The 25,535-nt window shown below is 39.8% G+C and overlaps 1 protein-coding gene across 2 annotated transcripts in view; it reads right to left on the bottom strand.

Moving 5' to 3' along the window:
* Positions 1–24,080, bottom strand: part of TMCC1 (transmembrane and coiled-coil domain family 1) — a 220,876-nt gene extending 196,796 nt beyond the window's left edge. For both annotated transcript variants that reach the window (XM_059940438.1, XM_059940439.1), the window contains exon 1: positions 23,984–24,080. The gene's annotated coding sequence lies outside the window, so the exon portion shown is untranslated. The remainder of the gene's footprint in view (positions 1–23,983) is intronic.
* Positions 24,081–25,535: the final 1,455 nt, after the last annotated feature.

Here is a 25,535-nt window from a genome sequence, read left to right on the forward strand (position 1 = left end):
TTGTGGTACATATATACAATGAAATATTACTCAGCCATAAAAAGGAACGAAATTGAGTCATTTGTTGAGACGTGGATGGATCTAGAGACTGTCATACAGAGTGAAGTAAGTCAGAAAGAGAAAAATATCGTATATTAACGCATGTATGTGGAACCTAGAAAAATGGTACAGATGAGCCAGTTTGCAGGGCAGAAGTTGAGACACAGATGTAGAGAACAGACATATTGACACCAAGGGGGGAAAACTGCAGTGGGGTGGGGATGGTGGTGTGCTGAATTGGGCGATTGGGATTGACATGTATACACTGATGTGTATAAAACTGATGACTAATAAGAACCTTCAGTATAAAAAAACAAACAAAACAACTAATACTAAACTTTCATTGGGTTATTTGTATGGAAATATGTTAATATTAATGTTTCAGACATTACATGAAATTTCTACAAATCTTATATGTTGTAGTATAATGTTATAAGTCATAATCCTAGTTATTACTTTAAAATGTATATCTCAGAAATAGCTAATTTTCTTGTCAACTGCATTATTATGAACTTTCATCAAATCTTTAACCGTGGTCATTTTTAAGTCTTTTGTCATTTACAGACAGTTCTGGGTGTACTCTGATGCTTTTGCAAATATGTTCCTATAAAAGGGTTTCATCTTCAAGAAATTCATGGAAAAGACTCTGACAAGTACAGGTTTCTGGTAACTGACTGTACTGCTGAACTGAATGAATAAGCATTTTCAGAACTCTAATGAAAAACTGATGAACTCATAAAAGTGCTAACAAAAGATCAAGATGAAAAAAAAATTAATTACATGGGACTGAGTGAACTAATGAGGATGAGTATAATTTTTGTGACTCTCTCTTTGAATTAAAAAAAAATAGAGGGGCTTCCCTGGTGGCGCAGTGGTTGAGAATCTGCCTGCCAATGCAGGGGACACGGGTTCGAGCCCTGGTCTGGGAAGATCCCACATGCTGCGGAGCAGCTGGGCCCGTGAGCCACAACTACTGAGCCTGCGCGTCTGGAGCCTGTGCTCCACAACAAGAGAGGCCACGATAGCAAGAGGCCCGTGCACCGCGATGAGGAGTGGCCCCCACTTGCCGCAACTAGAGAAAGCCCTCGCACAGAAACGAAGACCCAACACAGCCAAAAATAAATAAATTAATTAATTAAATTAAAAAAAAAAAAAAGAAAGAAATCCCACAAGGACTCAGAGGCAAAGAATATACAAATCAATTTTCACTGCAAAGTAAAGGAGCTGTTACAGTGGAGGATTACTGGACTGAATGTCAATATTATGACATAGTATGAGTGTGTTTCGTGTTTGGTAATTGCAATCATTGTTGCTTTTGTTGTGGTCATCCATGTACAATGTTTGGTGTCAGTCTATTTATCTCTTGTAAAAATAAAATACAGTGTGTGTGTGTGAAAAAAAAAAGACACATGCACCCCAATGTTCATCACAGCACTATTTACAATAGCCAGGTCATGGAAGCAACCTAAATGCCCATCGACAGACGAATGGATAAAGAAGATGTGGTACATATATACAATGGAATATTACTCAGCCATAAAAAGGAACGAAATTGGGTCATTTGTTGAGACATGGATGGATCTAGAGACTGTCATACGGAGTGAAGTAAGTCAGAAAGAGAAAAATAAATATCGTATATCAATGCATATATGTGGAACCTAGAAAAATGGTACAGATGAACTGGTTTGCAGGGCAGAAATTGAGACACAGGTGTAGAGAACAAACGTATGGACACCAAGCGGGGAAAGCAGCGGGGGGGTGGGGGGGGTGTGATGAATTGGGCGATTGGGATTGACATGTATACACTGATGTGTATAAAACTGATGAGTAATAAGAACCTGCTGTATAAAAAAAAAAAGAAAGAAATTAAGCAAACTCTCAATAAAATCAGATTAGAAATCTGACAATCATAATACTACACTTCTTCAGTACACTTATATTCATTGTCCAAAACATGACATATTTAAACATGGGAAAAATTTATGGAATTCTTTAAAAAGTTTGGTCAACTGGCCAGATTTTTCTAAACCTATCTTAAGAAAACAATTTAAAAAATAAAAAAATAATAAAAAAGCTTAAATAGTATTCCTCTGAACCTGAACTATACTGCACATGGTACCATTTAGGGTTCTATATGACTGGAAAAATGATCAGTCATTTTATGAAGCTTCCATCCTCTTTGGATAGGTGCTAAAAAAAATCTAGTTATTGATAAATACCTAGTCCCAACTGAGTATGAGTAGAAAATCTAAGGTAACTCTACTAAAGAAAGAACATGTGGCCAAGCAAATATGTGAAGCCACAGAGGGTGTGTTATTTCACAACACTTCCCAGTTCAGCCTATCTGGTAATTCTGTGTTTGCTTGTTTTCAAGAAACTGACTTCAAGGCCATACTGAAACTAAATTTTTAAAAATAAGGTTAAGAATAAACTGAGTCGCAGAATCAGAGCCAGAAGGGGTTCTAATGATTTTAAAGATAAAAAATGATATTCTACTTAGTTTACACAGGTAGTTGGTAGTAAAGGTAGAACTGAAGCTTCTAACTCCTGGAAGAGCAACAGGTGTATACTGAGTGCCTAAAACGTGTGGCGAACTCTGCTAGGCACTGTGTTAGACCAGTGCCCACTACTGTATACCAAGATACCTCCTGGAGACGTTCAAAAACATTTAAGGGTTACATTCTCTCTAAGTAAATTTCTGTATGAGGACAAGGCCAAGCATATTAAAATAAGCAGACAGAGGGAAAAAAACCTTTAAAGTAGGAACGAATTTGGAACTCAAACAATTTACCCTTCCTTCCTGGCTACGAAAATTCACATGCTGTTTACCACTAAAAAGATTAAAACCATCAAAAGACATCTCTACCCAAATTTCATGACCCAATAGTCTAAGAAAAATGAGCCTTATTCCTGTCAGAAAAATGATCTGTTTTTATCACACTAAAGAATTAGCTCTGTCACAGGATTAGAGTACAGCCATCTGAGGACAAAAGTCTAGGCAGAAAAAGAACTGATACTGGAATTTGATAAAGACCCCTCCGGAAAATGACATTTAGCTGTTTCAATGGCACCTTTCATCTAAGGATCTCAAAACAAATGTTATTTATATTACCAAGAATCAAAACGGTGGCTCCATGGCCCAATAAAGAAACATATCAATGACCTAGAGGTAATTCAATGCTGATGTTCTGAAACTCAGCCTTCTACTCTAAAAACAAAATCTAGTTTTATGTAATCGTACTATGGTATTATAAGAAATACATATTTGGTCTTTGTCTCCAGTTCCTGACACAGAGCTCCTAAAACTCTTGGAATTTCCTGAGTTACAGCAGTGTCTTTTGTTATTCAAAACAAGTCTCTTTCAACCATACCTGAGTTTATGCTAACAAGACGACTCTTGGTGGGACCCCTAGACAGCTTCCAGATGGAAGCTGGTTGCCAGAGGAACTATCCCTGTGATTACAGGTTTGGAACTTTCAGGCCCTGCCCCCAATCTGGGGAAGGGAGAGAGACTGGACACTGAGTTAGGCACCAATGCCAATGATTTAATCAATCATTCCCAGGTGATGGAAACTCCACAAGACCCCCTAAACAATGGGGTTCAGGGAGCTTGTGGATGGGTGAACACATCAAGGAACTGGGAGGGTGATGCACCTTCAGAGGGCATGGAAGCTCCCCATACTGGCCCTATACATCTCTTATTTTTGGCTGTTTCTGAGTTGTATCCTTTATAATAAACCTGTAAATGTAAGTGAAGTGGTTTTTCTGAGTTTTGTGAGTCATCCCAGCAAATTATTGAACCTGAGGAGGGGGTCATGGGAATCCTAGAATTTGCAGCAAAGTCAGAAAGAAGTACAGGTGGCCCAGGGCTTACAACTAGTGTCTACATTGGGGGCAGTCTTATGGAACTGAGCCTTTTAACTTATGGATCTGAGCCTTTTAACTTATGGATCTGACACTAACTCCAGGTAGATAGTGTCAGAACTGAATTGAATAGTTGGACACTCAGTTGGTGTCACAGAATTGGACAAATGGTTGTGGTATGGAAAAACCCAGACAAAAGTAGTTAATTCCTAGTCTATATTTGTAAAGCTTGAAGATACAACTGGATTTGCTGATATAATCTCCCAGCTTACCTTGCTGCACACACATGAACAGAAAACCCAAAAATTTAAGCAATGTTGTCAGAATAGTTGCTACTAATAATAATTAGCAGTAATTTTATGCCATCTATGTGCTTTGTACCAGGCATTAAACTTAGGATAAATTATTTCCAGTGTATGCAATTCTGAAAGGTAGACATGGCCCCCAATAGCAGATGAGAAAATTAAATCTCATCGTTAAATTTCACACTGTACACAGCAAGTGGCAGAGATGGGGACGAAATCTAGTTTTAACACACACATCCCTGCCTTCTTCTACACTACAGCAGCCTTTACTTTTTATTATGCAGAGTAAAATTATAAACTCTCTAACAATCCTTGAGGATAACATGTCCCAAATTATGCCCTTGAAAGACTAGTCTTAAGAGATGCTCTGTTGAAAAAATAATTATAAAGTAAAAATGAAATTCCATGTACAGATCTAGTATTCTACTTTACATACTTTTTAAAAAACTGCCTTTTTAAACTGTACTCTCTTGCTGGTTGGCAAACATTTCTTTTTTTTTTTTTTTCTTGCCCTTATTAGGGAACTAAGTCAGTGAGACTTTTTATAACTTTCTCATCATTACCAATATTAGCACTAAGGAGAGAGACCATTTGAAATTAGAAAATCTTAAGAGCTCTGAGGGATGAGAAAAACCATGCAGTCCAAACTCTTGCAGGAACTCCTCTCATATTATCTCCAGAAGACAAGGATCCAGCCTACATTTGAATATGTCTAATGACAGAGACCTCATAATTTAGCTATTCCATTGTTGGACAGATCTTATGTTTGAAAGGTCTTCCCCACAGCGGGATGAAATTCACCTCCACTGATGTAGCTTCTACCTGATGTCTGTCCTCTGGAGCAATACAGATGAGAAGTCCGCTCTCTCTTGCTTAAAACTCTTCAAATATATCTAGATAGTAAAGTTTCCAAGTGTTATCTTCTATAGCAAAATAGCTCCTGACTCTTCCACTGTTCTTCACTAGATAAAGGTAGCTGGAGCTCTCAGTAGTATTCTGGTCACTTTAATCTGGACAATTTAGATTATCATTGTCCCACTGAAGTGTAAAATCCATAAGTGGACAGCATACTCAAGACATAATCTGACAGTACAAGAACAAAGGGACTATAACTTCTTTTAATCTAACACTACATCTATAAATGTTCATCAATGTTAGCCTCTTTTCACAGCTACATCATATAACTACTTTACAGATTACGGTGGCTTTCAAATGAAAAACAAACAACTATTTGGGGCCAGATCATTTCTGTTAAAGAGTAGGACCTTCCATTTCTATCACACCTACCTTGCCACTTTCATACTTCATCCTTAGACCACCTTGATTTTCTCTGATGCAACATATTAGATAACGCTCAAGAGTTTTAGCATCATTTACAAAATTTTTGGTAAGCATGCATGTTATACCACTATATTCAAATCCAAATCCATACAGGTTGGCAAAAGCAGAATTTACAATCCCGTGTAATCACTGTGCTTTGTAACAAAATAAATAAGCAAATTAAGTTTAAGAGACAAACCAGGAAAAGATATTTGCAATACATAGTAACAGGCTGATTTCATTACAAAAAATGGCTCCTACAAATTCATAAGGGAAAAAAAATCAATTAATCAATGAAAAAAGAACCAGGACTTCCCTGGTGGTCCAGGACATAAGACTCCGCGCTCCCAATGCAGGGGGCCCGGGTTCGATCCCTGGTTGGGGAAGTAGATCCCACATGTATGCCGCAACTAAAGAGTTCGCATGCCGCAACGAAGATCCTGCTAGCCGCAACTAAGACCCAGCACAGCCAAAATAAATAAATAAATATTTTTTTAAAAAGAAAAAAGAACCAAAGTCTAACATGAACAGCCAGTTCACAGAAAAAGAAATACAAATGATTATTATATAGATGAAAAGATCTTCAACCTCTCCCCTCATAAAGAGCAATGTAAATTAAATCTATCAATACAATGTGATACTATTTTTTACCTGAGTGGTAAGATCAAAATGTCTGATATTGATAACACATCTAATTTGTAAGGAGTGTGGGGAAACAAGCACTCTTACAGATTGCTGATGGGAATGTAAACTGATTCCAGCTCTTTAGAGTACAATGTGGAAATATCTATTAAAAATTTAATTACACCTATCTTTTCTTTGGAACATGGATATTCAGCACAGCATTATTTGTAATAGCAAAAGTGCTAGACACTGTTAGTGGTCCACCCAACATCCATTTTTCCCTTCTACCTCCTTAATCAGAACTCAAATTTTGTTCAGGGTGGTTATTTGCCCAACCCCAAAAGATGACTCCTAATTGGCTGAAGCGAACTATGGCTATCATATTCTCTTTGCCAGATAATCACTTTCCCAGACACGCTGGGGGTCAGGGGCAGCAACATGACCCTCACTGAAATGTAAGAAGATGTCGTACACAGCAGTGTTACTCAAACTATGGTCTGCTGACAAACAGCATCAGCATCACATGAGACCTCATTAGAAATACAAATTCTCAGGCCCCACTCTAAACCTACAGATTTCAGAATCTCTGTCAGTGGATCCCAGGAATTCATATTTAAGAATCTCCCTAGGTAAGTCTTACACACACTAAAATTCATGAAACATTGTTTAAGAGACTGATGGGAATTATTTCCTTCCCATTTAAAATGACAGTCTTGGACTTCCCTGGTGGTGCAGCGGTTAAGAATCTGCCTGCCAATGCTGGGGACACGGGTTCGATCACTGGTCGGGGAAGATCCCACAAGCCGCAGAGCAACTAAGCCCGTGCACCACAACTACTGAGCCTGCGCTCTAGAGCCCGCGACCCACAACTACTGAGGCTGCGTGCTGCAACTACTGAAGCCCACATACCTAGAGCCCGTGCTCCGCAACAAGAGATGCCACCGCAATGAGAAGCCCGCACACCACAACAAAGAGTAGCCCCTTCTTGCTGCACCTAGAGAAAGCCCGAGCGCAGCAACAAAGACCCAACCCAGCCAAAAATAAATAAATAAGTATAAAAAATTAATAAAATGACAGTCTTCCCAGCAGAAAAATATTTTGCCCTCCATTTCCTTTCTTTAAATGCAGCTAGTTGTACTGCTTAGAGCTGAGGTGGCCATCTTACAACCATGAGGCTACACGAGAAAATGGAAAAGCCAACACACTGAGGATTAACTGAGTTAAGGACTGGAAAAATGTGGGTCCTAAGTATTACCAAGCTATTGAACTAGCCCTGAGCCACGTATCTCCTTACTTCTGTTTATATCAGACAATTTAAACTTTTTACTATTTAAGTCAGTGTTAGATATTCTGTTACTTTTACAACTGAATGTATCCTAAATGATACACTTCATGTCTATCCATGGAAACTAATGGAGCTTAAATACTTGTGGAAATAAAGCAGCAGATTTGGGGCCAAGACTTGCTAGTGGTCTCAGACTAGCCCTGGTTGTCTTAATGTTGGGCATATGGGAAACCGAAAGAAATAAAATTATAGTAAATACATGACATGGATCACTATGCAGCTGTTAAAAAAAAATGACAAGGTTTTAAGTAGTGATATATTTTATGAGAAAAAAGCTCTGCACACAAAAATGGAACTGTTGTAATAGTAGGGCTCCATTTGAGTTTTTAAAAGGTGAGATATAAATAAATACATATACATACATGCATGTAAACTATCTCTGAAAGGATATACAAAAAACTAGTAAAAAAATAAATGGTCATTTCTAAGGAAAAGAACTGGGGGTTGGCCATCAGAGATTAAAGGGACATTTTTTTTTTCATTCCTAAATTGTTGCAACATTTGAGTATTCCTATTCAAAAAAATGTTTGAAATAAAAAAATTAAAATTGCTTTTAGATTTACATTATGCAAGAAAAAAAAAAGAATTTAAAAAGTGGGTCGGGGCTTCCCTGGTGGCACAGTGTTTGAGAACCTGCTTGCTAATGCAGGGAACACGGGTTCAATCCCTGGTCCGGGAAGATGCCACATGCCGCGGAGCAACTACGCCTGTGCACCACAACTACTGAGCCCGCGCGCCTAGAGCCCGTGCTCCACAACGAAAGAAGCCACTGCAATGAGAAGCCCGCGCACTGCAACGAAGAGTAGTCCCCGCTCGCCGCAACTAGAGAAAGCCCGCGCGCGGCAATGAGGACCCAACAAAGCCAAAAATGAATAAATAAAATTTAAAAAAAAATACACTTTACTTTAAAAAAAAAAGGGACTTCCATGGTGGTCCAGTGGGTAAGACTCCGCACTCCCAATGCAGGGGGCCTGGGTCCGATCCCTGGTCCAGGGAACTAGATCCCACATGCTGCAACTAAGACCCAGCACAGCCAACATAAATAAATAAATATTAAAAAAAAAAAAAGTGGGTCAAAGCTTATATTTATACAAAATCCCTAAAAATTACTGTTTGACTACTGGTCCCTGGCACAGGGCTTTCCTTGCCTATAATCCATGTTCAAATGTCTGTGACTTGAATTGTTACGGGATCAATCTCATATACCACTTACGGATCTAACAATCTAAAAAGAAAAAAATAAGTAGACAAACAAAAAACTATTTGAACCTCTCTCTTCACCATCAAGGTTGGTCAGATAATGGCTTAACTGTTTTCTATTGATATATTCTCCACAAAATTTGTGCACTGTGTTGTCAGAAAGGAAAGCTCAGCTCACAATAGCCCTCTCTGGGTTTTACATGAACCCACACAGCATTAAGACAAGCAGCAGTCTGAGTCCACTAACAAGTCTTGGCCCCAATCTGCTACTTCATTTCTACTGGAACATACATTTCATTCAGGCAGAAACTTTTATCCAGTATATCTCCAGCACATACAACAGAGCCAAACATATATGAAAGTACTCAATAAATACTTTTTAAATAAACAAATGAAGAAAAAGAGGTCTTCCATAAATGCCAAGACCAGAGTATATTATATTATACCTAATTTTGGTTATCTGCATTTGCACAAGCTCATCTAGCTGAGGATGCTACAAAGACTGGATACTTCTACTGAAAAACAGATAGGAGTGTGAGGAGATTCTCACAAGTCCCTTTGACAGCCCAAATATTAATGTTTAAAGTGTCTTTCAGCCCTACACCCTAGGAAAGAGTAGCTGATAGCCAGTTGGTTCCTAACCAATCCTCACATTTCTTCTTTTTCATAGTAACTGCTAAGGATTATTTATAAACCCTGAAAGCATGAAACAAAAATTTAGGAACTAATAATCAACGGTTTAGGATACTCTGAAGATCTCAAAGTACATTTTCCAAAATTATTTAAATGAACAATTAATCGAGCCAATTGTACTTAAACATTTTAAATCCCCTCCTATCACAGTCATTTATCTAGAGTTATAGATTTTTACCTAAGTGTCCAATCTTTACAAGGTTTAGGACAGTTTTGCTGTTGGAAAGGCAACATCTCCAGCCAGACTTCTACCCCCACTGCCTCAATGAAACTATTCTTTTCAATGTTACCAGTAACTTTCACTTTGCTAAATCAAATGGTTAATTCTCAACCCTCATCTTTTTTTTTTTGAATTTCTGAATTTTATTATTTTTTTTATACAGCAGGTTCTTATTAGTTACCCATTTTATACATATTAGTGTATATATGTCAATCCCAATCTCCCAATTCATCCCACCACCACCCCCTCCCACCACTTTCCGCCCTTGGTGTCCATACATTTGTTCTCTACATCTGTGTCTCTATTTCTGCCCTGCAAACTGGTTCATCTGTACCATTTTTCTAGGTTCCACATAAATTCATTAATATACGATATTTGTTTTTCTCTTTCTGACTTACTTCACTCCATATGACAGTCTCTAGATCCATCCATATCTCTACAAATGACCCAATATCATTCCTTTTTATGGCTGAGTAATATTGCATTGTATATATGTACGACATCTTCTTTATCCATTCGTCTGTCGATGGGCATTTAGGTTGCTTCCATGACCTGTCTCAGCCCTCATCTTAATTGTAGTATTTGACACAGTTGATCACCCCCTACTCCTTGAAACATTTTCCTCCTTTGGCTTCAGGATACCTCTTACGTAGTTTTCTTCCTACCGCTCTGGCTGGTGCTACTAAGTCTCTTCTGATTGTTCCTACTCGTCTCTCTGACCTCTAAAGACCTCTAAACTCTGGTCTACTCCAGAGTTAATTAAGTTCTTCAACCTCTTCTTACTTCTATCTCTACTCACTCCCTTGGTGATCCCATCCAGCCTCCTGGCTTTAAATACAGTCTATTTGTCAACAACACCCTGAGGTATACCCAGCAGATCTTCTCCCCTGAAGTTCAGATTCATAAACCCAACTATCTATTCAACATCTCCACTAAGTCTAATAGGCAACTATAATGTATGTCCAGAACTGAGCTTCTGTTCTTCCCCTCCAAATGTGTTCCGCTTTCAGTCTTCCCCATCAATAGGTGGCAAGAGCATCCTTCCAGGAACTCAGAGCAAAAACCCTGGAGTTGTCCTTAACTCCTTCCCTTCTTTCACAGCACACATCCAATCTATAAGCAAAATCAGTTGACTCTACTTGAAAAATACATTCAAAATCAGACCGTGTGTCACCATATTCACTGCTACCGCTAGGGCAAACTGTAGACTTCTCTCACTTGGATTACACCAACAGCCTCCTAACTTGCATTCCTGCCTTTGCCCTTGCCCAACCCACCATCCGTCTATCACCAACAGCAGCCAGAGTAGTGATAATGTCAAAATGGAAGTCAGATTATGTCACACCACTGCCCCAAATCCTCCAAACACTTACTTCACTCAATATAAAAGCTAAAGTCTTGGGCTCCCCTTGTGGCGCAGTGGTTAAGAATCCACCTGCCAATGCAGGGGACACGGGTTTGACCCCTGGTCCGGGAAGATCCCACATGCTGTGGAGCAGCTAAGCCCGTGTGCCACAACTACTGAGCCTGCAAGCCACAACTACTGAAGCCCGTGCGCCTAGAGCCTGTGCTCCGCAAAGAGAAGCCACCGCAATGAGAAGCCCATGCACCGCAAAAAGCAGCCCCCACTCGCCACAACTAGAGAAAGCCCACACGCAGCAATGAAGACCCAACGCAGCCAAAAATAAATAAATAAATAAATAAATAAAGTTATTTAAAAAAAAAAAAAAAAGCTAAAGTCTCAGAAGGACCAACAGGACCAGTAGCAACTGGAAGCTTAGAAATGGGCCCCACCTCAGACCTAAAAAATCAGTATCTGAAGTTTAACAAGAACACCCTAGGTAATTTATGCGCACATTAAAGTTTGAAAAGCACTTCCATAAGGCACCATAAGATAAGAACCTACCCTCCCCAACCCTTGCCATTCCTCATGCAAGCTTGTGTCTCAGGACCTTTACACTTGCCACTTGCTATGCCTGGAATGCTCTTCTCATATTTCTGTATTTCTCTCTCACCTCTTTCAAGACTTTACTCAAATGTGACCTTCTCTGTAAGGTTGTCTGTGACCACTAAATCCCTCCCCTCAATAAGCCCTATTCCTCTTTCCCACTTTTACTTTTCTCATCAGAACTTGTCATCATAGGTTAAAAAACTATTTTTACTTATTTATTTTGTTTATTCTATCTCCCCATATAACATATAAAATAAGCTCTATAAAGGCAGAGATTTTTGTCAGTTTTCTTCCCCAGTGCCTAGAACACAGTAAGCACTCAATAAATATTTTTAAGGCATAAAATAAACAAATGAGGTCTCTCTTCAAAAAAAACTACCCAAAAGATCTTGTAAAATGGTTCCTTACCACACAAACCAACATTTTCTCAGCATTACATTACACAGATCCAATTTTTATAATATAATGAGCATCTACTATATAATTAGGCACTATGAACACTAATGTCCAATCATGATTAAATATGGAGATTTAAAAATCTGATTCATGACTGGGCTGTACCATCAAAGTTTGCAGAAATAAAAACTGAGTCTTTGAGGGAAAATAAAACAGATATGCCTAAAGCTCTCTCAATGCAGTAACAATGCAATAACAATCCTTTATATTGATAAAACAGTCTTCCACACAAATTTTTTCATCTGATCCTCAACAATCCCATAAGGTTTGTGTAAAGCAAGCACCGATAACACATTTTAGAGATGAGAAAACAAACACTCTTTAACTCTCAAAGTATGGCCATAATAATGTCAAAACTGGGACTGAAGTTTCTCAATATTTAGTTCAAAACTCTACAATATCACACCTCCTCCTGCAAATGATACTGAACCAGACTATAAAATCATACAGCCATATATTATGCTGAAGACAGTGAGCTTTCCCAAACCACCCAGTGCTGATGCAGAATGGGAGCAAACAAACTCATCAAAGTCACAACCTCGGGCTTCCCTGGTGGCGCAGTGGTTGAGAATCTGCCTGCTAATGCAGGGGACACGGGTTCGAGCCCTGGTCTGGGAGGATCCCACATGCCACGGAGCAGCTGGGCCCGTGAGCCACAACTACTGAGCCTGCGCGTCTGGAGTCTGTGCCCCGCGACGGGAGGGGCCGCGATAGTGAAAGGCCCGCGCACCGCGATGAAGAGCGGTCCCTGCACCGCAATGAAGAGTGGCCCCCACTTGCCTCAACTAGAGAAAGCCCTCGCATGAACCGAAGACCCAACACAGCCAAAAATAAAATAAAATAAATAAAAAAAAAAAAAAGTCACAACCTCAACTTGAGGAATAAGGATTCGGACTGCTTCTTCCTGTTACTTATAAGGTTAACCCAGAGTCCAATGACATTCACCAAGAATATAAGAAATGAGCTTGTTATATTGCACATCAAGAAAGTTATTCCTGGGACTTCCCTGGTAGTCCAGTGTTTAAGACTCTGTACTTCCACTGCAGGGGGCACAGGTTCAATCCCAGGGAAATAAGATCCCGTATGCCTCGCGGCGCAGCCGAACAAAAATAAAGTTATTACTGAGCTATGACGACTGCTAGATAAAAGGAAGAATAGGAGAAAGTAAGATGGAATAAATGAATGAATGAGAACTGAGTTCTACTGAGGAGAGTCAGTGTTATAATATGATGTCATACTGCTCTGAGTGCCTAAGTGATGCAATTTTGCAACAGAAGAAAAAAGACATACCTCCTCAAAATCCCAGCACAATGGCTTTCTTTTCTTTGCATAGATGAGGATCAACAGTTGTAATCCAAAATGTTTCCCAAAAATTTATTTTTAAAAAAGACAAAGAAGTAGAAGATCCATATAAAAAGAAATTTAATCTGGGAAGATCGAGACTGTCTTCTAAGTCTTATGCTCAAGAGCAGCTGTTCACCAACTGTCAGCATCTTAATAAAGTGCTAACTGTCGGTGTGTCTTCTCAAGAGAGTAATACCTGCTGGAACAGAGGAGCTAGAAGAGAAAAAAATACTACTGAACGCAAACATCTGGCTAGCAAACAATTACCAGTTGTTAGTCTGCAAAATTTTTCAGATTGATATAGTGAACATCAGAAGATCACATGGAGGTAACACAGTGACCTAGCCCAGTCAGACTGGGGTTATCAATGACAGCAGCAATCCAGCTCTCTGATTAATAATAAATAAGCAATAAAGAAAACATAAGAATCTATTTCATGTTTTTTATTGCAAGATGATGGTCATATCATACAACCAAACATAGGCAAATAATATTGCCAAAAACACCAAAGCACTCTAGTGCCTTATAAAACAAATACTGTAGAACTACCAATGCAGATGTCTATGTCAGCAGAAAATACAGAATAATCATGCAAAAAATACATATTTAGGTCTCACAGAAAAGCAAAGTTCATGTGGAAACTGAGGGACATCAAAGTTAATTTGACACATAGGGTGATTTTGTGTACCCCTGTTAGGTATCTTACAGAATTTGTTATATTTTGGAGGCAAATTAAGGTAGTGTTTCCTAATACCTGCCATATCACCACATTTCTATCAAACTACAAATTATAGAATATATAGAAGGCGAAAATGAAATACAACTCACCCTTGAACAACACGGATTTCAACTGCACAGGTCCACTTATACATGGATATTTTTTGATAGTAAATATTACACTATTACACAGTTCATGGCTGGTCAAATCCGAGGATGCACAGGAACCTTAGATACAGAGGGCCAACTATAAATTATATGTGGATTAACTCCTGCATTGCTCAAGGGTCAACTGTACATTGAATGGGATTAACAGCAGATAGGGACAATGCATTAGAAAAGATTAGTGAATGTAAAGACATAACAACAGCAACTATCCAAAATGAAACCTGGAATACAAGAAGACAGAAAAAGAGCACAGCATCAGTGAGCTATGGGACAAACTCAAGGAACCTAACAATATACATATAATTAGAATCTTGGGTGTGTATGGGAGTGGAGGAAGTTTGAAAAAATAATATACAAAAATTTGCCAAATTTGATGAAGACCATATACCCACAGAGCCAAGAAGCTCAATAAACACCAAGCACAAGAAACATGAAGAAAATGAAAATTCCAACAAGGAATAACCATAGTCAAAATGCTTAAAATCAGAGATACAGGGGAAAAAATCTTAAAAGCAGCTAGAGGAATACAGAATGGGAGAAAACATTTGAAAATCATATATCTGATAAGTAATTAATATCCAGAAGAGAGAAAGAACGCCTACAAATCAACAATCATAAAAAAAAAAAAATCCAATTCAAAATGGGCAAAGGACTTGAAAAGACATTTATCCAAAACTATATGCATGGCCAATTAGCACATGAATGATGCTCAACATAACTTATCAAGAAAACACAAATCAAAACCACAATGAGATACCACCTCATACTCATAAGGATGGCTACTATCCCAAAACAAACCAAACAAACAAACAAAAACAGAAAATAATAATGTTGGCAAGGATGTGGAGAAACTGGAACCCTTATGCACTGTTGGTGGGAATGTAAAACATTCCACCTTTCCACAGCCACTATGGAAAACAGTATGGCAATTCTTCAAAATTTAAACACAGCATTATCATATGATCCAGCAATTCCACTTCTGGGTATAAACTCAAGAGAATTAAAAGCAAGATCTGAAATAGATATTTGTACATCTATGTTCACAGCAGCACGAAGCACAATAGCTAAAACATAAAAACAAGCCAAGTGAAAACAAAACAAAAAAACAAGCCAAGGGAAAACAAAACAAACAAACAAAAAAACAACCCAAGTGAAAACGACAGATGAATGGATAAGCTAAATGTGGCGTACACCTACAATGGAATATTATTTGGCCTTAAAAAAGGAAGGAAATTCCAACATATGCTACAACATGCATGAACTGTGACAACATTATGCTAAGTGAAACAAGTCAGTCACAAAAAGTCAAATACTATATGATTCCACTTATATGAAGTACTTAGAGTACTCAAAATCATAAAGACAGAAAGTAGACTGGCAGTTGCCAGGGGCTGGAGGGAGGGGGAATGGGGAGTTATTGTTTAATAGGTATAGCATTTCAGTTCTGCAAGATGAAAAGGGTTCTGGAGATAGATGGCTGTAATGTTCACAAAATGATATAAATGTACTTAATACCACTGAACAGTACTTAAGATGATTAAGATGGTAAATTTTATGTTATGGTAATTTTATGTCATACCAGAATTTTTAAAAATTGAAAGAAGAATGAAAGGTAGCCAGAAGAAAACAATCACACATTATGTACACAGGGATAAAGACAAGAATGACAGCCAACTTCTTATTGGAAAGAATGCAGGCCAGAAGACAGTGAAGCAACATCTCTAAAGTACTGAAACTAAAAACAAACCAAAAAAAAAGACTGCCAGCCTAGAATTCTATATCCAGCGAAAACAGCCTCTATAAATCAAGGCAAATTAAAGACTTCTTCAGACATACAAAAATCCATGAAAAGGATTCATTGCCAGCAAATCTGCACCACAAGAAATGTTAAAAGAAGTCCTTCTTTCAGAAGGAAAATGTACCAGGTAGAAATCTATAACTACAAAGAAAAATTGAAGAGCACTGTAAATGGTAAATAGAATACACATACAGTACTTGACAAAGGCTTTAATTACAATGAGACAGCAGATTCACCTACATTATTAAAATAAAGGGTTAAGGTTAACACTAACAAGATACACATATCATAATACACATATCTTCCAAAATGCCTGTCTTCCAAAATAAAGTACCTTGATTAACCAAACTCATTTCCCATCACACATTCCTGTAAATTACAGAGTCAATATTATCTTTTTTATAAAAAGAAGCCCCAAGATACAAGTTATTTGTCCAGTAATAATGAGTCTTTTAGAGAAGTGAAATTAAAATATTCTTGGCTCCAGTCCAGTGTTCTATTACACAAACCCTTTTAAAGGGGCTGCCTACAGAGTTCCCTGGAATAAAGTATGATGGCAGTTAATATATAATTTATCTATTTTCCATCATCTCCAGGGAACCCCAAGTCACTTAGAAGCTACAAAGACAGCAAAGAACGTTCCTTGCTTTCAAGAAGTCTGAAAAATATTAGCTTTCAATAAATTGGTCAGCTTACCCCAAACTGGCAAAAGAAGAAAACATTTGCCAAGTCTTCTTGAGAAAATGAATTTATCAAAGCAAAGGTGTCAAAGCAATAACAGCAAAACAAAGCTTCAGGGTTGGGTGCTGAAATAGGAAAAAGAAAACACTAATATTTAATGCCACTCTATTATAGTCCAAACCTCAGAGGGAATGTGGTTAGTAAGAATAAAACCTCTGTAAAATCACTGATGCCAAACAGACTACAGAATGGGGATCTTGCCTACTATCCCTCTGAATACAAAATGTTAAACACAATTCATACACTCAGATTCCTTGAGACCACAGGCAGATCTTATAATCCAACTTCACAGTGAGTGAATCTCACTCTCAGAAAGACTAAATGGTACACAACATAATTCAGGATATTCCTCTAACAGAATTCTAGGGGAAAGCTACTACTGTTACCCTATCTGGACCAACATTCTTTACTCTGTAAAGACAAAAGGAAAATTATGTGATTTCATAATGAATATCATGCCAAGAGAAAGTAGCATTCTTTCAGCACTTTATTCCAAGTAAGCCGTCAGGTAACTTCCCTCTTAATATAAAAATAAAATTTATCAAAAGAAATATTATTAGTTATAAACCCAAGAGAATTTAAAACATATGTTCAAACAAAAACTTATACACGAATGTTCATAACAGCATTATTCATAATAGCCAAAAAGTGAAAACAACGCAAATGTCCATCACTGATGAATGATTCAACAAAATGTGATCTATCCATACAATGAATTATTATTCAGCTATAAGAAAGACCTTAAGTACTGAAACATGCTACAACATAGATGAACCTTAAAAACAGTAGTAAAAGAGGGCTTCCCTGTTGGCGCAGTGGTTAAGAATCCGCCTGCCAATGCAAAGGACACGGGTTTGATCCCTGGTCCGGGAAGATGCCACATGCCACGGAGCAACTAAGCCCATGCGCCACAACTACTGAGCCTGCGCTCTAGAGCCCGCACGCCTAGAGCCCGCGCTCTGCAGCAAGAGAAGCCACCGCAATGAGAAGCCCGCGCACAGCAACGAAGACCCAATGCAGCCAACAAAAAATAAATAATAAAAATAAATTTTTAAAAAATTAAGTAAAAGAAGCCAGAAACAAAAGGCCATGTTATATGATTTCACTTAAATGAAATGTACAGAACAGGCAAATCCACAGGGACAAAAATCAGACTAGTGATTGCCAGAGGATGAGGAAAGGAACTGCTTAACGGATACGAGGTTTCATTTTGGGATGATGAAAATATTCTGGAACTAGACAGTGGTGGTGGTGGTGGCTGCACAACATTGTGAATGTACTAAAAGCCTCTGAACCACACATTTTAAATGGTGAAAATGATGAATTTTATGTTATGTGAATTTTACCTCAATAGAAAAAAAGAAGTATGTTTCTAAGTGTTAGTTATCTAGTACCTGTACCTCTCACTACTTAACAAAATGCTGTGTTCATAAAAATCTTTCAAAAACACTTTTTTAAAATTTAATATACTGACATTCTAGAAAAGAATAGAGACAGTACACAGATCAGTGGTTGTCAGGGGCTGGTGAGGGGGGAGTTAAATAGGTGAGGCAAAAGTTTTTTAGAGCACTGAAACTACTCTATATGACACTGTAATGGTGAATATAAGATATTAAAAGTTTGTCAAAACCCATAGAACTTTAAAGCATAAAGAATAAACCTTAATGTATGCAAATTCTGAAACAATCATTTGAGAGATAAAGAGATCTCACCATGGAATACAGAATGCAATAAAACAATCTAAATCTATTACACATATGAAACAACCTCATTTGGGGGTGGAGGAATAAGGTGCTGACCCCTAAGTAATGCTGGAAATAAGTGGAGTCTATCAGTCTAAAGGCAAAAGGAACTATCCATAAGCACTGTACTCTAGTTGATAAAGTGTTTTCCCACAGGGGGACAGATTAACAATTCTCAAACCAGTTCACATGAATACTGGAACTGAAGAATTAAGTAAATGGATGCCAGAAGGTGGGAGCCAGGTTTCTCATTGGTGGAGTGGAAGAGGTTAGAATGATCCATGTGGTAAGGAATTAGCGCTGGAAATATCAGTATGAATTCATGTTTAGCTTAATAGACAAATGGCTACATACAGAAATATTTATAGATATGTGTATATACACAGCTTAATATAGACACCCATCTCCTTGCTCTGTCACTCAGAGTGCCTAGAAGCAACAACACTCTGGTAGCAACCAGCACATCTAGCACCCAAATCTTGGTTTCAAATACCATTTTCCAACACAAGGAACTAGAGCTCCTTAGAAAAATGACTGTACGACTGAGGCATGACATATAAAAGATGAGCCTGAAGCATTTTATGTTGCCAAAAAGAAAGTACTCACACACAAAGGGGAGGGATACAGGAGCCAACTGAAAGGGCTCCCAGTGGCCAAAGCTGGACAATTTGAGCAATGATATTTATGTAGATACTCTACCTTTTAGGAGGTAGAGCATAACTCATCACTCACCAAGTGTGGGCTATGCACAGTGACTTTCTTCCAGAGTATAGTATAGAAAGGGAGGCACAAAAGGGTAGCTTTATAGTGGAGAAAACAAACACTAGCACAAGTTAAGTGAGCAAGGTTAACAGTAACACTGATAAGTCATATGTACTCTTGATATGTGATGAGAATGGAACTTTACCTCTGTGGTCTTCCTTCCAAAATCATATTACGTCAGTCTAACCATTAGAAAAACATCAGACAAATGTCCAATTGAAAGACATTCCACAAAAATACCTGATCAGTTATCTTCAAAATTGCCAAGGTCATTAAAAACAAGGGAAGTCTGATATATTGCCTCAACCAAGAGAAGCTAAGGAGACATGACTATTAAATGTAATGTGGCATCCTGAATGGGATCCTGGAACACAAAAAAGGACATTAAAGAAAAAACTGGAACTCTGAATAAAGTATAGACTTAGTAATAACGCAACCATACTGATTAATTGTGACATATGTAACACACTAATGTAAGATGTTAATAATTGGGCGTGGGAAACTGGGTGTGCGATAGGCAGGAACTCTCTGTACTATCTTTACAATAATTCACTAAATCTAACACTGCTCTAAATAAAACATTTATTTTTAAAGTTTATTTTTATAAAGTTGTAAACATTTATACATGGTCTTGGCCCTCAAGAAGCTTGTCGTCTCATTGTGAGGTAAGATACATGCTCATGAAAGAAGTATAAAACACAAAAATAAGAAAATATTAAATTGAGAAATACAGATAAAAGTATTTAGGAATATAGAGAAGGTCTAGAAGTATAAGGGAAAACTTCATCAAGGAGGTAAAACTTAAGTTTGTACCTTAAAATGTACTTCAGGGTACCAAAGTAAAAAAGAATGATGATAAATTGGTACACTTACAAGAAACAGAAGGGTGAAAAAACAAGGAAAAACTAAAAGAAATGAAAGTATTTAGCCCTGAAAAGTGAAGACTTAAATAAGAGGCATAAGAGCGGTGTTCAAATACTTTAAGGGTCATGTAGCAGAACTAACAGAGTTACATCATATGCCCATTTAACTTACTAGCTGACCTCTGGTAAAATGTGACCAACACTCAAGGACACAGAGAGTGACAGCTGCTCTACAGAGCCACAACAGGAAATGCCAATTTGGAAAGACAGGAAGCAGGTGGCCAAGTTCTTCTCTACAACTTTTCAAAGGACAGTGTGCATGTGAGCCCAACGAAGCAGAAACTTAGATTCAAATCCTGCAAACATTTATTGACCACTTACCATATGCCAGGTGCTTCCATGTATATTATCTAATTTAATATTCATAACATATCGATAAACATTTATTAATGTTTTGTATTTATACATTGAGCCTTAATGTACAAATACAATAAAATTAATCCTTCAAGAAAGCAGGAACACATTAAAATTCTCCACCATCTCCCACTCTCTGATAAGGATTTGATAGCTCTTAAAAGGCAAAATTTTTTTGAAGGCCTACATATCTACATCATTTTCTCCCTCTTGCTCCTTCCTTCAGTCAAGCTTAGTGGCTCTCGGTCTGTAAAATGCTTAAGAACTAAATAATTATATATGCAAAAACATGCACACTACGCTTTTTAAACAATTTAAGGGATTTTCAAGTACAGTTTTCATCTTATGTAATTTTTGTCTGAAGCACTGACTTTAGAGCCAAATCCTGTGCATGAGGTGCAGCCCCACCTCAGGCTTATTCCACGGGCACTGTAAGGCAGCATCAGGGGAAGGAGGTAGAGAGGTTGACTCCTATTGCAACATGAAGAAGAACATTCTAACAACAATCAGAGCTATCTAAAAATGGCACGGGCTACCTCAAAGTAATGAATTTTCTGTCATCAAAGGTGTTCAAACAGAGGTTGAAAAATCACTGAGAACATCTGAGAAGAGAGCAGCTGGGTAAGAAGCTAAGCTCTCTTCCAAATCTTAGATTCTATAATGGGTAGACTTTTAAAACCTGACAGGCGGGCAATCTAGTTGAGAACAACAAAATGAAGAAAGACACCAAGGCAAGAATGACATGGTATGTGGAAAAGCCCAATGCTGGGGAAACACAGAAGCTCATTTCCATCGGCAGATGTCTGTATTTGCTATTTCATGTGCCAGGAAAGCTCTTCCATCTCTTAGGCCACAGCTCAAACATCTTCTCCTCATTGAGGCCTCCCCACCACCCCCACCAGTCACTCACTTGTCACATCAGCTTGTTTTATTTTCTTCATGGTTCACATTAGGAGTCAGCTAACTTTTTCTTTAAAGGGCCAGACCACAGGCCAAATCCAGCTTGCCCCATGTTTCTGTATGGCCTATGAGCTAAGAATGGTTTTTACATTTTTAAATGGTTGAAAAAAAATCAAAAAGCAGAATTCAAACATTTTGTGACACAGGAAAATTGTATGAAATTAAAATTTCAACGTCCAAAGTTTAATGAGAACACAGACACACTCGTTTATGTACTGTACTGCCTGTGGCTGCTTTTGCACTAAAACAAGACAGTTGAGTAGCTGCAACAGAGACTGTATGGCCCATAAAGCCTAAAATATTTAGTTTCTGGTCTTTTACAGAAAAAGTTTGCTAATCACTGATTTGTAGCATTACCTGAAATTATCTCTATTTGCTTATTTGCTATCCTCATTCTCACACACACAGAATAAAGCTCCATGAGGGCAGGGACTCTGCCCCCCACTGTTGCTCAGTACTTACCTAGAAAAAATCCTGGAACAAAATAAGGGCTCAACAAATACTTGACTGATAAATTAATGAGTGATCCATAAATGCCACTCTGAGGAGTTCAAACTTAAGCCTTCGGCCATTATAGGTTTTGTATATATATGACAGGCAAAAGAAAAGGGGAAATATTCTAGTAGAGAGGAGCAAAGAGTTTAAAGTAATGGTGGTCATCAATTAGTCCAGGTCACTGGGTTTCTTCATCAAATTGTACAGGTTTTTTGTGCGCATAAAAGATTCTCTCAACTACTGTAAGGTGTCACAACACTGCCAGCTGATTGTGCTTCTGTTTATCGTAAGATGCAAATACTCTGAGAAATCTCATTTCCTATACCTAGTACACAGCAGCCACACCATGCCAAATCTTAATAAGTACTCATAATTTTAATAGATCTAGATCATGTGCTAATGAATTTTTAATATCTGAATCCTTCCTATGCTGCTGATCAGCAATCTATTCTGTAAGCAGCTGAAAACTCTTCAGAAATTAAAAGGTTACCGCCCACAGACCAGAAGCAGCTTTATAATCTTTCTATACTAGCCAGAGAGTGGGTGTGTGATTTCAAAAAAAAATACAAGCCAACTCTGTCGGTAGAGGACAAGGTATTGTTGCATTAAAATCCCACCCATAAGCATCATTTGTTACACGACACTAGTAGAACTACCACCTACTCATAATCCGAGTCTCACTCTTCTAATACAAGTGAAGAAAAAAATGTATCTACCTCCTGGAGGAATCTTGTCATGAACACATTAACATTTTCATAAGGTTCTCTCCTTCCAGGCTTTGCAACAATTTCCATACACAGGTACTTCAAAGACAAGGATTTGGTTTAGCCAATAACTTCCAAATGTAAGATACTGGTCAGACGGCATAAACAAGTCAAAGTTCTGCTTTATTCTAAAGCAGCTACCTGCTTTTTAATTTAGGAATTCAGACCTTTCATAGAGATGCTTATGGTACAGGTACCTCTGATAAGTATGTCAGACTTAATAGCAACCATTTTGGATTAAGACAAGTGTGTGTTCATCCCTCCTTTCCTCTATGACAAGTCAGGATGAAAAGGCAGCCTGCAAAAGCACTGGCTAAGATCTACCAAGACTAATGTGTAAGGTGTCACCAAAGAAGAGGGGGGAAATCAGCCAACAGCTTAAGTGGGCTGCTTCAAGAAACTACTGCAGATTCACCTGGGGGATGTTCACCATCAATGTTAGGGATGAACCAAACCAACCCCTGGACAAACACTACACACACGTTTGCTTAAGCTGAAAAAGCTGGGGTCTGCAAGCTATAAATGGATCTCTGGCCCTTTAGAGAAGGTGCAACTCACTGAGCCCCTCTTCCCTTCCTAAAAGGGTTAATAAAAGGCACCTGGGACCAAGCCCAGCCAGCCCAGACTCGCATCCCACCGCGCACCACCAATTCTCCCCGTTCCCAGAACTGCCGGCTCCCTCCTCCCCTCAAACAACAAGTTCAAAATCAAAACAAAAGGTGCAAAACTGCTTTCAGGTGGCAATGGCTAAGCCCCAGTGGCCAACTTCTGGGGACGCCAGGGCGAGCGAGGGCTCGTAGGATCCCCGACCCCCCTAGAGCCAGCTCCCAAACAGTCCTTCGGGCCTCGGCCCACCCCCTCACACGCCCCTCCCTCCCCGCGGCCCTGGAGGGGGTGCTGGGAAGGGGGCGAGGCGAAGGGGAGGGGAGAGAAACCCCAGGGTCAAAATGACAGCGGAACGGGCCGGGAGAGGAAAGAGGCCCGGAGGGATGCTGGGGGTCGAGCCCTAGGCCCAGGGCTTCAGCCCCGAACGGTGGCGACCGAGGGTCCGACCCGCGCCAGGCCGCGAGCGGGAGGCCCGGGCCGCGTCGGCGGCGCCGCCCGGCCACGCTCCCCTCACGACTCTCCCCTCCCGGGCCACAGGGGCCGAGAGGGACCGCGGCCGCCGCCAGCGTCGGGGGCGGGGGCACTCACTCACCGGCGGGGAGGGGAGGAGCAGCCGGCGTCTCCGCCAGCGCCGTCGCTCGCGCTCAAGCACCGGCTCCTGCCGCTGCGGCCGCCGAGCCCGGTCCATCCCCCCCCCCAACCACCCCCCTCCCGGCCCTCCCCCCGCGCCGCCTCAGCCGCCTCAGCCGCCGCCTCCGCAGCCGCCACAGCCGCCACAGCCGCCTCAGTCCCAGCACGGGAGCGCGAACCGGCGCGAGGAGGGGAGAGCGCGCGCGCGCCCGCCGCCGCCACCCACAACCTCCGCCCCCGGCAGGCGGCGCACGCGCGAGGCGGCGGCGGGCGCGCGCACGCTGCAGGGGGGGACGGCCCCGAAAGGCGTGGCCCCGCCCACCCACGCGGTCGCCGGGTCCCGGGCTGTTCCGCTGCAGGTTCGCTCTTCACCGCGAAAGGTCCGGGAACCGAGTTCCTCTGGCCAGGCCCCGTTTTCTGAGAGCGAAGGCCCAGGGCAGCTGAGGTGTGAGCGGATTTCTGACCGCCGCTCCGGGTTCCTCACCTGTTCTGCTTACCTTCAGTCGTAAGGCCTTCTTTCCTCCTCCGATCCAGCAGGTTTTCGGCCGCTGCTGGCAGGGGCTTATTATTACTATTTCACGTCCGCTTTTACCACTCAAGGGAACACAAGCAGCCATCAGCCTATCCCTTTATTACTGCATTTTCCTAATTCATTTATTCGTTCATCGCTTATGTATTGAGGCTCCTTCCGTGTGCTAGGCCCTGTATGAGTTACTGGAAGTACAACGTGGGGTTAAAGAGTCATGAAGTTAGAACCGATGGAGAAGGAAAACGTTACAGGGAGAATCACAAAAAATTAAAATTTGCAAATAGCAAAATCTCTTCTGAGAGGGGCATGGTGCTAAGAGAGCCTGTATTAGGGGGAGGAGGGAAGGAGATTGATTCAGGCAAGGATTTTCAGGCTGGAATCTGAAGGCTGACTTGGAAGGACTTAATTATGTCCAAGGGATGAGAGCTTGGCGTGGCCGGAATGCGGCACTGAATGTGGAGTGGAATGTGAGTTGGGGCAGGGGACCAGTTAGGAGGCTGCCTTAACAGTCAAAGCAAGGTAGACTGGTGGTAGAGAAGAGTCCTTTTTAGGGAGTATAATGGACAGGACTTGATAGACTGATGAAGATTGAGGCCAAGGAGGTGGTAAGGTTGACTGTTAGATTTGAGGTTGGTGGGGATGCATCTGTAGATCTCAGGAGCTCTTGAAGGAGGCCGTTGAGGAAAGTAACTCAGAATGGATGATAAACGTAAAAGCTAAAACTATTAAGTAAATTTCTAGAAAAAAACAGAGAGAAAAAAGTCTTTGTGATTTTGAGATAGGCAAAGATTTCTTAGGACACAAAAACGTGAACCATAAAAGAAATGATTCATAAGTTGAACTTAATCAAAATTTTAAACTTTTGTTCTTTGAAAGACACCATAAAGAAAATGAAAAGGCAAGCCATAGATGGCAGGGGGGATTTGGAATACAATATATTTGACAAAAAACTTGAATCCAGAATATATAAAGAACTCTTATAAAT

This window comes from Balaenoptera ricei, chromosome 11 (genome assembly GCF_028023285.1).
Source record: "Balaenoptera ricei isolate mBalRic1 chromosome 11, mBalRic1.hap2, whole genome shotgun sequence".
Taxonomy (NCBI): domain Eukaryota; kingdom Metazoa; phylum Chordata; class Mammalia; order Artiodactyla; family Balaenopteridae; genus Balaenoptera; species Balaenoptera ricei.